Source organism: Diceros bicornis, chromosome 33 (genome assembly GCF_020826845.1).
Source record: "Diceros bicornis minor isolate mBicDic1 chromosome 33, mDicBic1.mat.cur, whole genome shotgun sequence".
Classification (NCBI taxonomy): domain Eukaryota; kingdom Metazoa; phylum Chordata; class Mammalia; order Perissodactyla; family Rhinocerotidae; genus Diceros; species Diceros bicornis.
Genome location: NC_080772.1, coordinates 25,551,014 through 25,571,109, shown reverse-complemented (window position 1 = coordinate 25,571,109; position 20,096 = coordinate 25,551,014). Strand labels below are relative to the sequence as shown.

The 20,096-nt window shown below is 43.4% G+C and overlaps 1 long non-coding RNA gene across 1 annotated transcript; it reads right to left on the bottom strand.

Moving 5' to 3' along the window:
* Nucleotides 1-1,403: 1,403 nt before the first annotated feature.
* On the bottom strand, nt 1,404-19,789 carry LOC131396671 (uncharacterized). The gene is made up of 3 exons (XR_009216609.1): nt 19,408-19,789; nt 2,405-2,471; nt 1,404-1,517 (listed from the first exon to the last, which is right to left on the bottom strand). It is a non-coding gene; the product is annotated as an uncharacterized LOC131396671 (long non-coding RNA).
* Nucleotides 19,790-20,096: the final 307 nt, after the last annotated feature.

The window sequence follows — 20,096 nt, the reverse complement described above, 5'->3', positions numbered from 1 at the left end:
AATTCAGAAACTTCACAGAACTCACCTCAGGGTATTCCCACCTGAGTGGCAAGGAAGCTGGGGTATCTATCCACTGACTCCCATCTGTAACTGACCAAGGGCTGTTCCTGGGAATGTTAACTTTCCAGCACTTCTGATCTGCCCTGTGTATGGACCACGCCTGCTCCTATAGCCAGAGAAAGCCCCGCACACAGAGTTGCAGGTCTTGCAGTAAGAAGCAGCAGTTGTCTCTTCAGGAACAGTGATGCTGAGGGGTTATAGGTGGAGCACAAACCATGGCGGCTACACCCACAATATAACAAACTCAGGGACAATGGGACAGCACACCCCAGTTCTTGTGGACTTGAGTTGGAGCAGAGGCAAGGCAAACTCTGAAATGGGAGTATAGGTAGAAAGTTGATGCCACATTTCCTTAGTCACGGTCCCCAACAAACAGACCTTTCTTCTTTTCTTAAGTGCTCAGGGCCAAGAAAGTTAAGAGGCCATTTGTTCAAAGTACAGAATTAACTGTATTGATTCAATTAAAGTTATCCTAGTCTTTTCTAGCTGCTGAACAGAATACACAACCTCTGCTGGAACACAAGGAGGTTCTCTTTTCTTGTGTAAGTTCAGTGGTGACTCTGGAATTATTTGCTGTCGTGGCTCAAGATTGTCCTCTTGCTGCTGCTGCCACAATGCTGAAAGAATTTTCCTTGGATGTGAACTGGAGGAAGACAACTTCTAGATAGAACGCTAGCAAAAAAACAAACAAACAGAAGGCATCACATGGAAGTCACTGACTGTATTGTTATGTCTTGGGTCACACCGTGAAAAGTCTGCCTGTCACCCCCATGCTCGAATGCAGCATCCTAACATTTGTTATGTAACTATTTCTAGTGAGGCTCACATTCTAATTTAGGGAATGCTGCCACATGGGAACAAGTGATTTACATGCTTTCTATGAAATATGTTACAGTTGGTCTTGAAAGAAATTTTTTAAAATGTAAACTACGGTGTTAATATAGTTGCTTAGCACTAAAAAACATATAATTTTTGCCCTGCCCTCTGCTTCATGCCAAATAGAGCAAGGCACGGGATTTCTAAAAAGGGACTACCACCCCAGTCCTCCTGATGAGTACCGAGGCGAGACAGAGAGGGCAATGACCACCAGCCACCATCAGAAGGAGCCTCTTGTGTTCAGCTGGAAGAGCAGAGAGTGTTTTCCACAATGAATAAACTCTTCATAGAGTAGGTTGGACCATACAAAATTGCTGGTCTTCTATGATTTTTTACTACAAGAATTGCAAATTTCATACAGTTTAAGTAATAACACCCCAACTGAGTTACAGGAGTGTTTTGTGCCAGTCTCAGCCTGTCGATAGAGTTGCCATGGGCTAGAAATGCCTGGGGGCACTCACCTGGGCCCAAGGGAAGCCCCCAAAGACATTTCTCCTTTCGCAGCCAATGTTGTGGCTGGACTGGCCCTTGTGGTTCTTCGTGATTGCAAGATGCCCTCAGCAACAACGATCATCAGGGAACTTTGAAAAAACAAGGTTTATTACTTGCAGGTCCTGGAGGACACACAGCATACTCAAGGCCACAGTGAGGTCTTGGTGGGGAGAGAGGGGAGGTGGAGAGAGGACCTGAGGTTCTGCTTTTATTGGGGTCAAGGGTTGGGTGCCTAGGATTTTGTAGGTTCACTGCTGATTGGTGAATTTAAAACATGAGTGCGAATTAAAGTATGGGAACAGAAAAGCAAGAGGTGAGTCAAATGGTCAGTGTATCAAAGGCAACCAGAGCTTTCTAACAAAAAGGGAACTTCATGGGTGGGGTGGCCTGGCTCTTTATCTAGTTGCATAGTTCGCAATGTGTTTATTCAAGATGGATCTCTTTGAAGCGATGCCACAGCAATCAAAACTTCAATGTCAGGCACTTACATTACAATCAAAAAGGCTAATTGTCAGGCACTTGTACTATACTGAGCTTTCCTGGACTCAGCGTGGGTTTAAAAGTAATGAGTGGCAACTGTTATATTAATATGTTAATATAACAGTTGGAGGAAACTTCTAGTTTTAAAATGATACAAGAAAGCTGGCACTGCCCCCTTCTTCTCTTGGAAATTACCCCAAAACAGAGACAATAGGAAATACAAATCAAACCACATCTTAGATAAAACTAGAAGACATACATGGCCCCAAGATATAAAATATGAAGAGGAACTGCCACATGCAGGGATCATCAAACGGAGGTGTAGGAAGATGCCGCAAGAGAATGCCTGTGACTGCAAATCTCCACAGATCCTATAAAGTAGGTGACACAGACAGATGGGCAAAACCAGTAATTCCTGATTTAGAACAAGCTCCGCAGATCAGGAATGGCACCAAGGGAAAGCAGAGGATGGAGAGCTAAATCAGAAATCGATTACCATGCCATGTTTGTAGGAAGCAATCTGTCTGTGAGGCAGGGTAGATGCAGCTGCTCATTCCGGTTGGCTAAAAGGAAGTAAAGGCTACGTTAGCCTACATGCTACCACCACACCTCATGAAAAATGTTACTATGAAACAGGAAGAATTCTTGCTAGCCTGAATACTGCCTGACTCCCACACTCCCTTCCCAACACTCACACACAGGCACACCTCCTGCAACTAGCCAGTTGAAGAAGATCTCACCTCATTCAAAGAAGATTAATCAAAATGGATCCAGCCCTAAAACAAGATAATTTTCAAAGGTATTCACTTCAACACTGTTTGTATTGGCAAAAGATTGGAAACACACTAAATGTCCATCAATAGACTACTAAGTAAATTAATAATAAGTAAATTATAATACCCTCAAACAATAGATTTCTGTGCATCTGTAAGAAAGATTGAAATAGCTCTGTACATACTAATGAATTACTCCATATCATCCAGGAAAGCATAGGTTACCCCGCAGTAACAAACATATACCCAATACTTTCGTAGCTTAACACAACAAAATTTTAATATTCAATCATACAACAGGTATTTTTGGAGCAGGGTGGGGGTGCTTTGCTCCAAATTGTCTTTACTCAGGGACCTGGGTTCATCATCTAGAACATCACAATCATAGTTGCAGGGGGAAGAGGCAAAAAGAGAATTATGCACCTGCTCTTAAATCCCTCCATCCAGAAGTGACATATGTCACTTCCGATTATGTTTCATTGGTTAAAGCAAGTCATATGATCATCTAACTGCAAAGGGTCAAAGGTGCATTCCTATCGCATTAGCCAAAAAGAGAAGTGGAAATATTGGTGAGCAGCAATATTTACCGCCAGCTCCAAGAGATATTATTAAGTGAAAGGGAAAAGCAAGCTTTAGTCTTCAAATTAAAAGCATACTATATATACTTTATATTCTTGATCTACATTGAATATTTCTGGAAGTCTTTATTGATAATAAGGAGATATCTCTAGGTAAGCATGAAAAAACTGGGTGGATTAATTTTCTAGAAGGCTTAAATTTCACTATATGTGATTTTGTAACTTGGGCATTTCATACTATATGCATATATTATCTACTAAAAAGATGTATTTAAAAATAAACAAAAATAAAAGGCAGATTCTCTTTGACCCTAAAACATAAAGGGCAATATAAGGGAATCTATCTCAATTTGCCTCCCCTTGAATAAAGTCTTGTGACGGCTTCCTAGAAGGAATGTGTAAGCCCAGAAGAGATTTTTTTAATTATTTAAATTTATAAAGATTTCATAATCATGGCTTATAAATAAAATTTCCAAATGGGAGACTTTTTTGTGTGTGTGAGGAAGATCAGTCCTGAGCTAACATCTGCCAATCCTCCTCTTTTTGCTGAGGAAGACTGGCCCTGGGCTAACATCCGTGCCCATCTTCCTCCACTTCTTATATGGGACGCCACCACAGCATGGCTTGACAAGCGGTGCATCGGTGCACGCCCAGGATCCAAACCTGGGCCACCGCAGTGGAGCACACGCACTTAACCGCTATGCCACCGGGCCGGCCCCTGGGGGACATTTAAACTCAGAAACAAAGTCAATAGATGTTGATCTGAAAAGAACTGATAGTGATCATCTATGAAAAAGACGACCAGACCACCGTACAATGCAGCAATCCATTTTCAACGAGAACAATTGAGTCATAAGTGCATTAGCTTGGGGGAAGTGTATTCCCTAATGAGCGCACATTATGAAAAATATTAGATAGCAATCAATTAGGGATAGAGTCCAGTTCTTAATTACAGCATTATGGGTAGGGCATGAACCAGTCATCTGTCCATCCAAGAAAGCCCAACTACTTTCTAAAAGCAGCAGGAGCCTATATCAGGGGAAGAAGGATGTTCTTTCCTTATATAATCTGCATGTCTAGTACATTTCCCCGGGCCAGGATCATTTTTAATGTAAACGTCATCTTGTTACGGAACTCCTTGTGCTTTCAAAGTTCCTTAAATCACTAATTAGTTATACCACATTAATAGCAACTTCTCAGTTCTGTATCTTTCCATCCTGATGGTTCTGTTGGAAAAAAAAAAAAAAAGAACTGCTGAAAGTCAGGGAAGACATTTTTTTCTGGCACTTGCATACCTCTCTCTACCCTACAGGATGGCCTCATGCCACACCTCCATTCCAGAAACACAAGAGCTCACAGTTGAAATAAACCACTCGCAGTGCCTCAGTCTGGGACTCTGACGGCTGGGAAGAGTGAGGCAGCGTCTTGAAAGCGATTACTGGTAAGATCCACTTTAATCTAGCTCTGTGTCCTGAGGCTGGGGCAAGAGAGCTTCTGAATATTAATAGAGCTCATCACTGCTCCTTTCCAGCTATTCTGCCTCAAAAGGCTGCCCAGGTTACATGCGCCACAGCAAACCTAGGTAAAAGTAGATCTTGAAATAGCCTGCACATAAAAGACGAGTTCGAGGACAGAAGGGATGAAAGGTGAAGTAAGAGGGAGAGAAATGTTTTCTTCTTATGGAATCGGCCTACAATAAAATGGTACAACATAAATGTGGGTTCTTGGAAAGACACATGAGAAGTCAGCATCTCTACTGCCTCCGGACCAGGACAGACTTCAGTCCTTAAAGGAATAGGGTGTTAATGACGAAGGCACCCAATTCTCATCAACTCACAGAAAACCAAGGTCCCAGGGGAACCCCAATTTGGCCCAAAGAAAGGGACTCGATAAACTGAATACATAAAGCGGTTTGGGGAACTTGTCCTATTCCATGTCTTTTTGTTGCTTTCAATGTAGCCAACAGAATAAATTAATTTTTAATGAGATTCTATGTAAATAATCCACTAACAAGAAAAAATGCTTTGCTAAACCATATGTCCTGATTTTCTACTTAGGAAATATTACCATTGTATCTTGATTTACATAAAAAGCATTTATTGAGCACCTACAACATGCCAGGCACTATGCTAGACACTAGGAATACAATGTTAAGAAGCCACTGTCCCAGACCCCCCAAATTTACTAGGAGACAGTAACCAATAACTCAGTATGATAGCTGCATTGATCAGATCGCTTGGCATCTGATGGCAACTCAGTAAGTATTTTTTTAAAAAGTAAATTTTAAATAAATGAATGATAGAGATTTGTAAAAAAGTCCAAACTGGTTCAGGGAGACATCACAGAGGAGGAGATATATGAACTAAGAGTTCATGGATAAATAAAAATTCTCCAGGAAGATGGGCGAGGGTGGAGGCCAGCCTTCCAGATGAAGGCAATCACGCACAGAAAGGCACTGAGCTGTAGGAGACCATGGCGCATTTGTGGAACTGCGGAAAGACCAGCACTGCAGCCAGGACTCATCTGGGGAGGCGGTAAAAGATGAGGCTTGGAGTATAGGTCGAAGCCAGATCACAAAAGGCAGTCTGAGGGGTTTAATGCGTCTGTTGGAAGCAATAGGAGGTAGTTGTAGTTTCAAAAAAAATCTCCTTAGCCACCACCTGGAAAATGAAATGGAGTTCATCAACAGTGGACACAGGGATAAGAGTCAAAATAAGATGTGGAAGAGAGGAGTGTTTCTGAAACTCTTCAGGGGAAGATGGAATGGGCTGGAATGTCTTGATGACTAACGGAATCTGAGAAGAAAAGGAGAAAAAGGAAGGCAAGAAGCAAAGCTCTAAAGATTCCAGTCTGGGTGACTGAAATACATGGAGAGTCTGATTTGAGAGGTGGTGAGTGTAGAAAGCCCGGGGTTGGGAAGGAGACACAGATCGTAAGTTCTACCGGGGGACACTGACCTTCAGGGTAGCTGCAATCAGATGGGAAAACCCAGTAGGCGATGGGAACAGGTTGTGAGGCCAGAAGAAATGGCTGATGAGATTAAGACCTGAGGGTCACAGAGTCATTGACACCGGGAGCTTCTGGATAATCTGAAGGTAATGACCAGTGTCATAATTACTGTGAAAGCAAATAACATTTATTATTAGTGCTAACAATGTGCCTCACACTTAGCGCCTTACATGGATTACCTCATTTAATTCTCATAACAACTCCTCAAAGTAGATATGATTATTATTCCCATTTTTCAGATAAGACATACAGAGATTATGGAACTTGTCCCAGGTCTTACAACTACAAAGAATCGAGGCTGAGATACTACCTTCTCTCTAGAGCAGAGAGGTTCTAAACAGAAGGACAAGTCCAGGGTCTACCCCGAAATGTGTTTTGGTTTACCAGCACGGACTTTTATAAACTAAATTTGGATGACTTTGGCCACAGCCTGCACCCCACCCCTCCAAGTTCACCACTCTCTCCAGCACACCATGTCGTCTTATACCCACTCACATAACGTGATGGACACTGAGATGAACTGGCCAGCTCCCCTTTCGTGGAAGGACTTGTCCCAACCCACTGTCAGCTCCTTCAGGGTTTGCCTCAGCTGCAGAGAGCTGTTTCCCCCAAGGTCACATCCCTTTCGGGGCAGCCCACATCCAAAGACTGATTAAGGGTGAGAAGGGGATAAAGGCCAAGCCATCTCGGCCCAACACAGGAGGACTCCGACAGGCCATTCCAACTTCACAGCCCTGGAGAGGCTGGGTGAGGCTATCAGCTTGCACTGCAACTCAGCCTCTCCTTCTGTCCAGTCTTGCTTCCTCTCCCGCCCTCCACGGGTGACATTCTCCAGGGCACTCCCCAGTCAACATTTTGCTTATGAAACGCCATCCCAGAGTCTGCTCCCTGGAGAACCCAGCCTACGACGCATAACCTGCCTGTTCCTTGAACACCTTGAATTTTGACATCTACAAAAGAGTCAAGCCTCACCCTACGAGTTCCTGAACCTTTAAGACTTAGAGCATATTAATACATGAACAAAAGCAACTTCAGAGGACCTCAGCTGCCAGTAAACAAAAGTTGACTCGGATTCCTGTCCAGGCAAAAGAACGTACTGGGAGCTCAGGCTGGGGTTGCTCCAACCTTGGCTCCCATCTGCCTTCCCGATGTCTTTTTTTTTTTTTTTGAGGAAGATTGGCCCTGAGCTAACATCTGTTGCCAATCTTCCTCTTTTTTTCTCTCCCCAAAGCCCCCAGTACATAGTTGTATATCCTGGTCGTAGGTCCTTCTAGTTCTTCTATGTGGGATGCCACCTCAGCATGGCTTGATGAGCAGTGAGTAGGTCCGCGCCCAGGATCTGAACCAGCAAACCCAGGGCCGCTGAAGCAGAACTCGCGAACCTAACTACTGCAGCACCGGGCCAGCCCCTCAATGTCTTTATGTTTAATGCCTTCTGTCAAAGTCTCCAAGCCTACAACCCAAGCTGCCTAAGCCCCAGCCTCAGGCCAGTTCAAAGTCTCAGGCTGTCCACCAGGCTCACTCCTGCCCTACTCAGGACAGAGTTGATGTAAGCAGAGGGGAAAACACAAATCTCACGGCACACATTCATTTCTTTGGCTGAGAAATTTGCCTGTCTCCCCAAGTATCCTCTGTTGAAAAACGAATAAACTCAGTGTGTATATATATATGTGTATGTATATATATATTTATATGCGTATGTCTTTAATATTTAAGTATTGATAAAAAGATGAGAGAGACTCATTCCAAAACAGAAATAATGGTTTTCTCTAGGTTGTAGAATTACTGATATTTATTTTCTTTCTTTTTCTACATACATTTTTCCTAAAATGAGCCTGAGGTGTTTTTATAATAAGAAAGAAAATATTAAAATGATTTTTCAAAGACAAAAGGATTGTACCTTCCTCCTTTACAAATAACCTTGGGAAAGGAAGCCCATTAAGCTAGGAGCATGAGAGGATGGTATTAATACCTTGTTGTTAATTAATCTAGAAAGCCAGCCAGCTGATAGCCGAGTACCGAGGAAATGGGGTGTTTGATGCGCTCAGACAGGGTGGAATAGTCCTACATTAGGTGAAACTGGCACTGGGAGACATTACACTAACCTCATCCCTCGCCCTCCTGTCATCATTCCTCTCTGCCAGCTCCTAAGGCATGCAGGAGAAGGGGGCCTAAGGCTAGATGTGCTTTCACTCTTTTTTGGCTGGGTAGAGCTTCTGCCCAGAACCCTGCCTGCCCCCTTTCCTCCTCTGATGACAGCTGAAGTTCCCTTGTCTCTCACCCTTGAATTTAGAGTCCAGAACTAGGCCAAAGCTCCCATTTCCTTGCCTCCCTCCTCCAAGCCCTACCCTGGCCCCTCTCATGGTCCAGAGCAGAAAGGAGCCCTCCACACAGAAGCCCAAACAGAGAGACAAGCACAGGAAGAACAAAGGACTGACCCCCCAACTTGTAGCCCCCACCCCTCACTGGGTCCACGCTGTGTGCTGGGGTCTGCTCACTCCCAACCCAGAGCAGTCCACCCACGTGTGGAATGTCCAGACACCTTTCCTGCTCTGTGGAAGACAAAGGCTGAACCCCAGACCTGTCTCTGCCCAATGACCCCTCTCACCACTCCTGACTGTGCTGGACTCCCCCATGTTGACATATACCCCCTGCCCGTGTGTTTCTCTCATATCCAGATGTTACTAGAGCCACCCCTCTGCCAGCGAAGCTTGGCCCAGGGAGTGGGGAGACAGGGAGAAAATTAAGGAGCCCTAGCATCTTTCTTTCTCTTCCCTGCAGTGGACAAGGTCGGCGCTTTGCCCAGGTCCCCTTGGGTCCCTTTCTATTATTTTATGCACTCCCTGGCTTTCACCTTCAACAGCCAGTACCTAAGGATCTTTTCTGAAAGAGCAACCAGAGCCCGCTTTTCCTGCATACCTGGTAACTGGAAGCGTCTGAGAATTTATGTCCCCAGTGCCCAACCCCCTTCCCCTCATGGTCCTTAACCAACAGCTCATGGGGGCAGGAAGGTGACAGCCTCAGCAACCTTGCTGTGGGGTGGGACAACCTGGAGCACATCCTGTATCCCAGAGTTTCCCTGGGGACCCAGGATGAAGCTCCCTCAGGCTGTCCTTCCATGTGCTGGGGCTCCCTGGCTGCTGTCTTTAATTCATCACTTGTGGGCTGGCCTGGTGGCGCAAGCAGTTAAGTGCACGCGCTCCGCTGCGGCGGCCCTGGGTTTGCAGGTTCGGATTCCAGGCACGCACTGACACACCACTTGTTAAGCCATGCTGTGGCGGCGTCCCATATAAAGTAGAGGAAGATGGCTACGGATGTTAGCTCAAGGCCAATCTTCCTCAAGAAAAAAGGGGAGGATTGGCATCAGATGTTAGCTCAGGGCTAGTCCTCCTTACAAAAAAAAAAAAAAAAAGGAAAATTTTGGGCTGGCCCCGTGGCTTAGCGGTTAGGTGCGCGTGCTCCACTACTGGCGGCCCGGGTTCAGATCCCAGGCGCGCACCGACACACCGCTTCTCCGGCCATGCTGAGGCCGCCACCCACATACAGCAACTAGAAGGATGTGCAACTATGACATAAAACTATCTACTGGGGCTTTGCGGGAACAAAAAGGAGGAGGATTGGCAATAGATGTTAGCTCAGAGCCGGTCTTCCTCAGCAAAAAGAGGAGGATTAGCATGATGTTAGCTCAGGGCTGATCTTCCTCACAGAAAAAAAAAAAATTCATCACTTGCACGTGAACCTTCCCTCAGGGTCTGCTTCTGGGGAACATGAGTTAAGTCACTCTCCCTCTCTTCTTTCTTCTTCTTGGAAGGGGTGAGTTTGGACCCCTTCTGTGTTCTACATTCCTTCTACCAGAGTTCAGCAAACCTCACTTATTATGGTGGAGAGACCACTGACCACTGACATTTTTAAATGTTTTTCTAAAGAAATACCAAGAGTGATTCAGCACAATCTTCTTTTAACAAGACAGATACACTCCAGAAAAATGAAAATCCAGGTACCCTCTTGGACTTGGCAATAATAGACAGCTGACAAGAGCCTTGGGCCAAATCAATTTATCTCAGAATTTTAAACTTAGAATATCTCTGACCCCTTTATTGAATTTCATGTTAAACTTGTTCAATTATTTTCCACCAAATTGCAAATTATCCTCCAGATGCTGAATTTGACCTGCTTTTTAAAAATGAGTTAAAGACATTCAGTGTGCTCCCTCTGACATTGTTCCATAATTAACATTAACTTATAAATCCGAGCCAGCCCTCTTTGAAACAAACTGCCAATAAAACGTGGTCTGCAGAGAGCTGACTGGGTTTGCTTCCGATTGGTTCTGAAAGTTTAATCTGATACAATTAGCCCCCAGTATTGGGCTAATTCCTTCTTCAAATCAATGCTGCTTATGTGGTGCATAAGGAAGAACCATTAAGCCTGTGCTTGGTATAACAAGATCAAATCTGAAGTTAAACCATTTACCATAAATTAAGATATAACCTGTAATGTCAGAAATTTACAGTCCCAATCTCGTGGTGGGGAAGGTTTGATGCTTATCTTTCCACCAACATTCTAGATTGACTTCAGGTATATCATTTTATATTCTCTAAGTGAAGCTGTTCCAAAGAATCCCAGCAGGATTTGCTCTGCATTAAAAAGTAGAATGACCACCTTCCCAGCCTCCTCCCCCGCACCCCCTACAGGCTTCTTTTCCAATGACACCCACCCAGACACAATCTAGGGTGTCATACTTGTCTGCCTTTGCAGAATTCTCTTAGACTTTCTCCTCACTCACCTGGGAAATGCCTACTTGTCTTTTAGGACAGTTACTATATTATCTATAGTATATATAGATAGATAGATAGATAGATAGATAGATAGATAGATAGATAGATAGATAGAGATAGTATAAATAGATAAATATATAGATATAGTATAGATATAGATATATATAGAGAAAACATGGTTAATACAGTATAGACTATATATATATATATATATATATACACACACACACGTATATATACCATAATTTTGATGGCTTCTCCAATGCCCTGAATAATTCCATTTGGTTCAGCAAATGAGGATTGGCTATCTACAATGGACCAGGTGCTGTGCCAAGGATTCGAAGGTAGACGTAAGTGATCCCTTGTTCATTTCTCCCACATCTAAGCCCCTAATACAGAGCCTCGTAAATCTCAGTGTGTATCAGACTCACTCGGGGCGCTTTAAACAATACTTTTGCCTGGGCTACACCCTGTAAAGATTCTGATTTACTATGTTTCATCAAACCTAAGATATCAGTGGCTATCTGAAGTGCATTTTATGAACAACTAAGAAAGAAAAATTCTTCAAATTAAATTATGGCACAATTCCTTTCCTATCACATAGATTATAAGAAGCATCTATAAGAAGCATTGATTTCTGAGATGTTGAAATGTGGGGGGAAACTGTGTCTTAGAATCAACTAAGAATGGTAGTTGGCCTAGTTTGGGGACCTAGGTGTCAATGTGTTTTAAATGAGACTCAGGTGATTCTAATAAGAACCACTGCCCTAATACCTTTGCCATACATCTTATTATTCAGCCATTCTTTCATTCATTCAAGAAGCATCCTTTGAACATTTAAAGAGATGCAGATGCTACATAATGTATATATATATAGAGAGAGAGAGAGACAGTAGACATTAATATGGCACGGTCCCCACCCTCAAGGAGTTTATACTCTAGTATAGAAGAGATAGGTAAATTGGTGATTACAACTGTCTCCCTCACTAGATCACGGATGCAATAACTTTTCCTTAAATAAAATGGCTTTACATATAATAGAATGGGGAGAGAATATGCCAGACCTCTATCTAATGGCTGAAGGGCCTCATCTTTTTTATGCTGTAGTGACTCGTTTCTCCATACACCAGATCTTCAGACATCAGAAAACCATGGCGATACTGCTGTTTCCAGCTAAGAAGCAAATGGACCTTTAGCAGAAATAAAAACAAGGAAAGAGAGGCGTACTTGGATTGAAATATCTGAAAAGGCTCAGCCCAGGGAAGAGTCAGGGAAAAGAAAGAGAGATCTCAAAGTTAAAATACAAAGTGGAACACAGAAGGAAAGGAATGGCCAGCTGCAGAAGCAGCAGATAGAAGATACCGCATTAGAGATTAGAAGCAGCCAAGACCACAAAAATTACCAGCAGCAAAAGGTGACAGTGGACAAGAGATCTTGTAATAAAGAGACAGGGGGAAAAAATACTGGAACAGCTAGCAGCTTAAGAGCAAATAGAATCTCAGTAGCTCTTGCTGGTACCACATGAGGAATTTGGAAAAGGAATGAGTCAAATCCTACTCCAAAAGTCAGTCTATTACAAAGTAGAAGAGTAATTAATGTTAATAATCATTAAAATTAATGACTATTTTCTATTATTAAAATTGCTATCCAACCCCATTTAAAAGCTTTGGGGCTTACAAGGTTAGTTAAGATTGAGTCATACAGAAGATTCCCCTTTGAGGAACTGCTGATGAGACCAGGTAGATCAGGCTCTACTGTACTTGTGTCAGTGTGACAGCTTTGTTTCTAGAGACATGTAATCTCTCCTGGATGTTACTCATCACTAGAAAATAGAACTCTCCACCAAGACTTTATCTGGAAACCTTTTACTGAGATTGCCTCACAGATTTACATTTAACATGTTTACACCTTACCTCCACCCAAAGTATGGAGTTTAAAATATATTAATGGATAATCCAAAAGAAAGTTCAGAGTATGTTTCCGTCTCTAAATCAGGTTCTAATTCACGTTTCTCTCTTATTCCTTTGAATAACCTATGATGTGGTTGATCTAGTATAGGATCAATCCAAGGCGTCTCCACACCATACCCAGAGCGTATCAACAAACTACTACCTGAAATATTCAGAGATCTACCCAGAAAAGAACCAGATGATATGCAAACTCAGTTCCTGTTCCAAAAACCTAGTCAATAATGCATTTAATAAGGGTAAAGACATGGATGGATCTTCAGGCTATTTTTCTAAAAATTAGTAAATATTCCAGATTCCTTGCCTTGAGCACTGACAAACGATCCATCAAATGATGAGTATGCTTTGAATGCCTCTGTTGGGCCTGATACTGTGCTTCATCTGGGAGAGATTTGAAGTTATGAGACGCAGTCCCTTCACATACAGTTTATATGTCATCATTACCTCATTCATACATTCATCCATCATTTACTGAGTTCCTACTTCGTACCAGGCATTAAGAGACAAAATCTCATAGTCCAGTGGAGGAAAGAAACACATAAACATATAATTGGTAACATGAGGCATTTAGCATAGCACCTGGTAATTCCGGATGCCAAATCCATGTTTCCTGACCTGAATGAGCACAAGTGTTCATATGACCACTAGGAGCTCAATTTGGCTGGAGTAAAGGACTTGTTGTCAGGAAATACAGAACACGAAGCTGGAAAGCTAGGCAGGGAGCTGGATTATTAATGACTTTGCAAGCTACATCAAGAAGTCTAAATTTTTTTCTGGCAGTGGGAATGACTGAAGGTTTTTAAGTAGAGAGGTGGCATAATCTATGCTCTGTGGGCAACAGTAACGATGATGGATTGAAAGAAGCAAATCTGGAGCCAGGGAGATCTGTTGGAAGACCAATGCGATAGTCCGAGTGAAGGAAGACAAAGGCTTGAACTAAGACAGGGATGGAGAAGAGGATCCCAAAACATGTTTAGGAAGAGAGTCAACAGAACTTGGGGACTGGATGATGAGTTTCCGAAAGAAAGGGCAGAATCAAGAGTGGCTTGGGTAACTGCATAGGAGCTTATTGATAGAAACTGATTACGGGAACAGGAGTGACGTAGAGCAGGAGGGAGCAGCAGGTAAGAAGTACCACTTCATAATACCCTCAATGTCCATCCATGTTGTCACAAATGGCCGAAATAAGTCAGAGGGAGAAGGTCAAATACCGTATGATTTCCTTCATTAAGTAGTAGATAATAACAACAATAAACAAACACATAAAGACAGAGATTGGATTGGTGGTTACCAGAGGGGAAGGGGGGAGGGAGGAGGAAGGAGGGCGAAAGGGATAATTCAGCACATGTGTGTGGTGATGGGTTGTAATTAGTATCTGGGTGGTGAACATGAGAACATGATGTAATCCATGCAGAAATAGAAGTATAATGATGTACACCTGAAATTTATACAATGTTATAAACCAATGTTACTGCAATAAACAAAAAATTTAAAAAAAATTAAAAATAAAGTCAAAAAAAAAAAAAAGAAGTACCACTTCAGACATGCTAAAGCCAAGATGTCTCTGAGACATCCAAGTTCAGATCTCCAGTAGCCACTTGGTGCTAAGAGAAATATCTGAGCCAGAGACACTTGTTATATCTCCAAGAGATGCAACTAAGGAGACAAAACAGGATGTACACATGGAAAGAATTAATGAACAAAGAAATGTGGAATGTTTTTATACACTAAATTGCCTTAAATGGGGTAATCACAGGTTCAGAGTTCAGAGAACAGGGAGAACTATGTCAGCTGGCAGAGTAGGGAAAAGGGAGTTTGGCCTTGAAGGATGAATAGAATTTGGACAAGCAGAGGAAGGATATTTCAGTGGTCAGAATACGCATAAGCCAAGTCAGAAGGTGGGAGCAGAAGCTTAGAGAGAAGCTTAGGTAAATAGTATGGGCATTACAACTAAAAAGTTAGCGGGGAGCAGATCACTAGGGGTCCTAAAAATCAAGAAGAGGAATGAAGTCTTGTCACAGTATAGAACACGAAGCTGTTACATGTTTTTTGAAAAGAACGTCATGATGGAAATGTTTAACCGCTCCATCCGAATGTAGTTTATAAGACTCATCCCATGCGTATTTATGTCTGTGCCCAATACAAAGTCCTCATCTCTTCAGTAAAGCCATCTACATTTACATAGAGGATTCTTAAAAAGGAAACTTTATAAAAGATATACCAAGATGAAGAAGCAGAATAACAGTGAAGTTTCACAACGCCAAACATCATTACAATAAGTTACTCTGCCTAACAAACATTTCCACGTTCTGCGCATGGTCCATAATAACAGTGTTTTGTTGAGCAGCTTATAGTACGTCTTTTGTAATGAGAGATCCTATTTAACACACGCTTTCCTTTATCCTGACCACCTAGGTCACTTTCTACAGTGGCTCTGAAATATTTATGAGCTATTCAAAATCTTGTGTTAAGGTTGAATGACAGGAACAGAAGTCCTTTTTTTAAAAAAAACTAACAGTTGGGTCAAAAACCTAACAAAGGATTTTCATGCTCCTTCTGGGTAGAAGAGTTAGCTTAGGAGTCATAATTTGAATAATAGGGACCCAATCTCTTCCACTCTCAGATCACGTGAGTTGAGTGGACTGACACAATACTTCTCCCTAACACCATGGCCACCACCTCCACGGTCCACAGGTGGGTCATTGTGACTGATTCAGGAATGGATAGATAACCTGAGTTAATCCAGTGAGACATTGGCAGATACCGTGGGGTGCTTACACAGCCCACCCCTTCTTCCTTGATAATTGAACTCTGATTTTGTTCAGTTGTTGAGTGACCAGAGAAACGTCTAGGGGCTTCTACCTAGCTCCAAGGGATAAATGTTAATAAAACTAAAACTATCAAGGTAATTGTATTTCCTTTGAAAAGGACTAGTAAAGCATGAGCATGTAACTGTCCCATGAGACATAAGGAGAGGTCTGTTCAGTGGCTTCTGGAGAGTTTTTCTGCATTCTTAACAGAAGATATAGGGTCCGGCCCCGTGGCATAGTGGTCAAGTGCCCGTGCTCCGCTGCTGGCAGCCCGGGTTCGGATCCCGGCAGCGCACCGACACACCGCTTGTCAGGCCATGCTGTGGCGGCGTCCCACATAAAGTGGAGGAAGATGGGCACGGATGTTAGCCCAGGGCCAGTCTTCCTCAGCAAAAAGAAGAGGATTGGCGTCGATGTTAGCTCAGGGCTGATCTTGCTCACAAAAAAAAAAAAAAGGAAGAAGAAGATACAAAGTAGGGACTTATTCTTCCCTGTCTTTGGACACTGTCACATGAAGATGTGATGCTGGGATCTGCTTCAACCACTTGAGACTATAAAGAGAAGCCCAAGAGAGCCATAGGGAAGCTGACCAACTGCCCTAACATGATTGATCTCTGAGTTAACTAACTCTGGAACTGCCTCTACCTCTGGGCTTCTTGCTGTGTGAGAAAAGTAAGCCCCTTTTAGCCAGTTCTGTGTTACTTGTAGCCCAAAACATCCTAATTAATTTAGGCTCAAACTTGGAACTTTGGCTGCTGCTCTTGGAAAGTAGTTCTTCTTCCATTGATGTGACTAATCAGGTAGAACGTGACACTGGAGCCCTCACCAGCCTGCATAAGGGAGACAACAATGAGAAAATAAAACCAACTGAGAGGGAAGCATTGCCTAGAGATAGAGGGACAAAAATTCCCAATTGTTTGAGCACCCAGATCCAGTTTTCCATGAAGTTAACCCCCCCATTTTTCAGTTCCACAAACCAAAACATTCCCCTCTTGGCTCTTGTTAGTTTGAGCAGCATCTCTTCCTCGCGCAATTTAAAGAAAGCTACACATACACAGGTAGGGAGGGAGACAGAAAAACTGATTGAGATAACATGCAGAAGACTCCTAGTACAGCATCTGGTACATAAATCAGTAAACAATGGTGGAACCTAAACCTAAGTTTTCTGTACCTCTTTTATCCTTCAATCAAGTCTTCATCACCAAGAATAACATTAAATGAGTGCCAATGCTCTCCACCTCCCTCCACCTTCCCAATCTCAAATGTTCCACAAGCTTGAAATAAAACCTATTCCAGCATCTATACCGGCCCCCAAAGCAAATTAGAAGAAAGAGGAAGGAAGGTGGTTAATGAACATGGCCTTTTCTTCATTCCCTTCCTACTTTAAAGAAAGTTGTTTTTACATATTAGTTCATTTCAATGTAAATTATCCCTAGCTGTTTCATCCTCCACTTCTGCCAAACGCCTGGGACGGATTCCTAGCACTTTATCAATTATAATCACATTCACAGGTCATGTCTGGTTCATTCCTCTGTCATAGTACATTTGGTTTATATGCTAATGTTTGCCTGCTCTATAAGATTTCAAGTCCTTGGAGACTAGGAATAGTCTTCTTCATTGAACACTCAGTACCTAATGCAGTATCTTTCACACTGAAGACACTTACACATATTCAACCTCATAATGTTTGCTGATTGAATAGGTGAATGAATTCAACCTCAAAGTCTCCCTTAATTTCTATGAGACAGTAAGAGTGTTCTTTAAAGAGGAGCCATGTCAGAGTCCAAACACACCAGATTATTTATTTATCAAAAGAAGTTGGTTCTTAGTTGCAAGCAGCAGAAGATAACTCTGGCCGATTAATTAGAAAAGGAGTTTATTTAAAAGATATGGGGTAGTGCATAAATTCCTACCAGAAGCAAGGCTTACCTTCTAAAAACAAAGCCCAATTTCAAACCACAGAACTGGCCAGATGAGGAAACCACCACCACACTGAGCACTGGGGGAAAATGCTGCCATGGCCACCAGGGCCACCAAAAATAGAGGCGCCATTCCATGCACGTCTTCTCACGGTCTTCATGTCTGAATTGCAGACTCACACAGATGCATCCACTTGGCAGAGTCTGGGTCCCATTCTTGCATCTTCACTGCAAAAGAATTTGGAATGTGAATCTACTTCCATATTAGGGAGGTAAAAATTCATTATGAGAGGTTTCCCTAAATATAGAAAGGCCACCCGAAAGATGATGAACAATCAAGAATGTGACATGTGTTCACTACTTTAGGACTTAGAATTTTAGGCACAAAGTTATCTGCATGAGTCCCATGTCACCTGGACAAAAGCCCCAAAAGGAGGCAACAACAGACTCCAGGTCCCTCTGAGCTGGTTCTTCAGAATGTTCTCTTCTGTTCTGCTCTCTGACATTGGCCACCTAGGCTGACCTTAGGTCAGGGAGGAAACTAGCAAGGGATGTGAGAAAGGTGTGTAGGTTTGGTTTAAGAAACCTGACTCAAATGATTGGTCAAAAGCGAATGCTAAGGAATTAACATCCATTATCTCACAACCTTGTGAGGTAGGTAGTATTTTACTTCACTCTACATCAAGGACACTGAACAGCAGAGAAGGTTGTTCAACTGGGATTCAACACCACTACTGCCAACCCAACTTCACGCTGCCCACATTCTCTGGTGTACCCCATTGCACACTGACAACATGTTTATTTTTAAGTCCTCTGGCACATGTGTATTTAAAACGTATCAACTAAAATACAGAGAATTTTTATTTCTGTATCTATCTTTCAATTCCCCAAGTGTTTATTATGGTAGCTTTTGCAAAAATGCTTCTTGAACAAAATAACATAGACTTCACAAAAGCTAAATCATGTACACTCTCTGCCTTTATTGACCTCAAATCCTATGTACCCCAATTGCTGAGAAAGACTTCTTTCTTTCTGTAAAATAACTCAAATAATTAGAGCATGCCACATAATACATATAATAGTCTTTAACCAGTTTAACAACATTTACCCTTACAGACACTCATTCTCTGTAATTACCGCTTATATGAAAATAAACCTTAGGGTGCCAGTCAAGATGGCGGCGTAGGCGACTCTGAACTCACCTCCTCCCGTGGACACAGCCAATTTACAACTACTCGTGGAAAAATTACCCCTGAGACAGAACTGAAAACTGGATGAGAGGAACTCCTGCAACAACGGACAACCCTAACTGAGGCAGAAGAGGCAGAGACTCCCTTCTGGAGAGGAAAAACGCCGCCTTCACAAGCTGCCAGCTTCACGGCCGCCGGGAGCAGCGCACAGGTACGCAGCCTCCCTGGAGGCGCGGGGCCCTGAGCCGGGAGCGCCCCCGCTGTGGGCATTCTGTGGACCCAGCACAATCGACACCAGCGGCATAATATCTGACTTTGCCTGCTACTAAAGCGTTGGGGAGCACCCCCAGAAAACCCGGTTCACAAAGAAACTAAAACTGGCTCTTAAAGGGCCCGCGCACAAACTCACCCGTTCCAGAAAGCATCCTAAAATCACCAGAAAGAAAGGTGCACAGTGCTGTGGTGAAAAGAGACTCACCTAATAGGCCCTGAGTGCATCTCGGTGAGGGGTGAGACCTCTCCAGGGACTGGGACATTGGCGGCGGCCATTGTTGTGGCCCGGTGTGGGCGTGCTGACACAGATGCCATTGGAGTTCTCCCTGAGGCCTGCTAGCCCAGGGTCTGCTCCACCCGCTAGAGCACCGATTTAATCCAGCTCAGCCAGGGCAGGCAACCCACCCTAGAGACTGGCCCCACCAAACAACAAGCCCTCAGGCAACGTGTGGGCCTGCATAGATTGGTGACTGGATTCTCTGCAGCCTGGCAACTGAGCCGACTTGAGTGGGGCAGGGTGTGCACAAGGAGCGGGTGGAGAGTGTGGGGTGGTGGCGGAGTGTGTGGGGCTCCCACCGTGGAGAGACTGGGTCCGCTTGGGGGTCGGGGCGCTCACACGGGGCAGGACTGTGTTGACTGTGTGTGTGGACCTGTGGGCAACAGGGCTTGTCAGCTGCAGAAGACTTGTGCTTCTCAAAGACCCACATAGGAGGTTTGCCCCACCTTCCAAAGCCTGAAACAATTGGGTGCTCCTGTGCCTGAGGCCAGCCCCACCCAGCTGCAATCCTCAGAGAGCTGACAAGAGACCTAATAGGCTAGAGGCTTACAGCAATTGTAAGGCCCTGAGCCTAACAACCTGCCACGCTGGGGGCCTACTCAGTTAAAAGAAATACT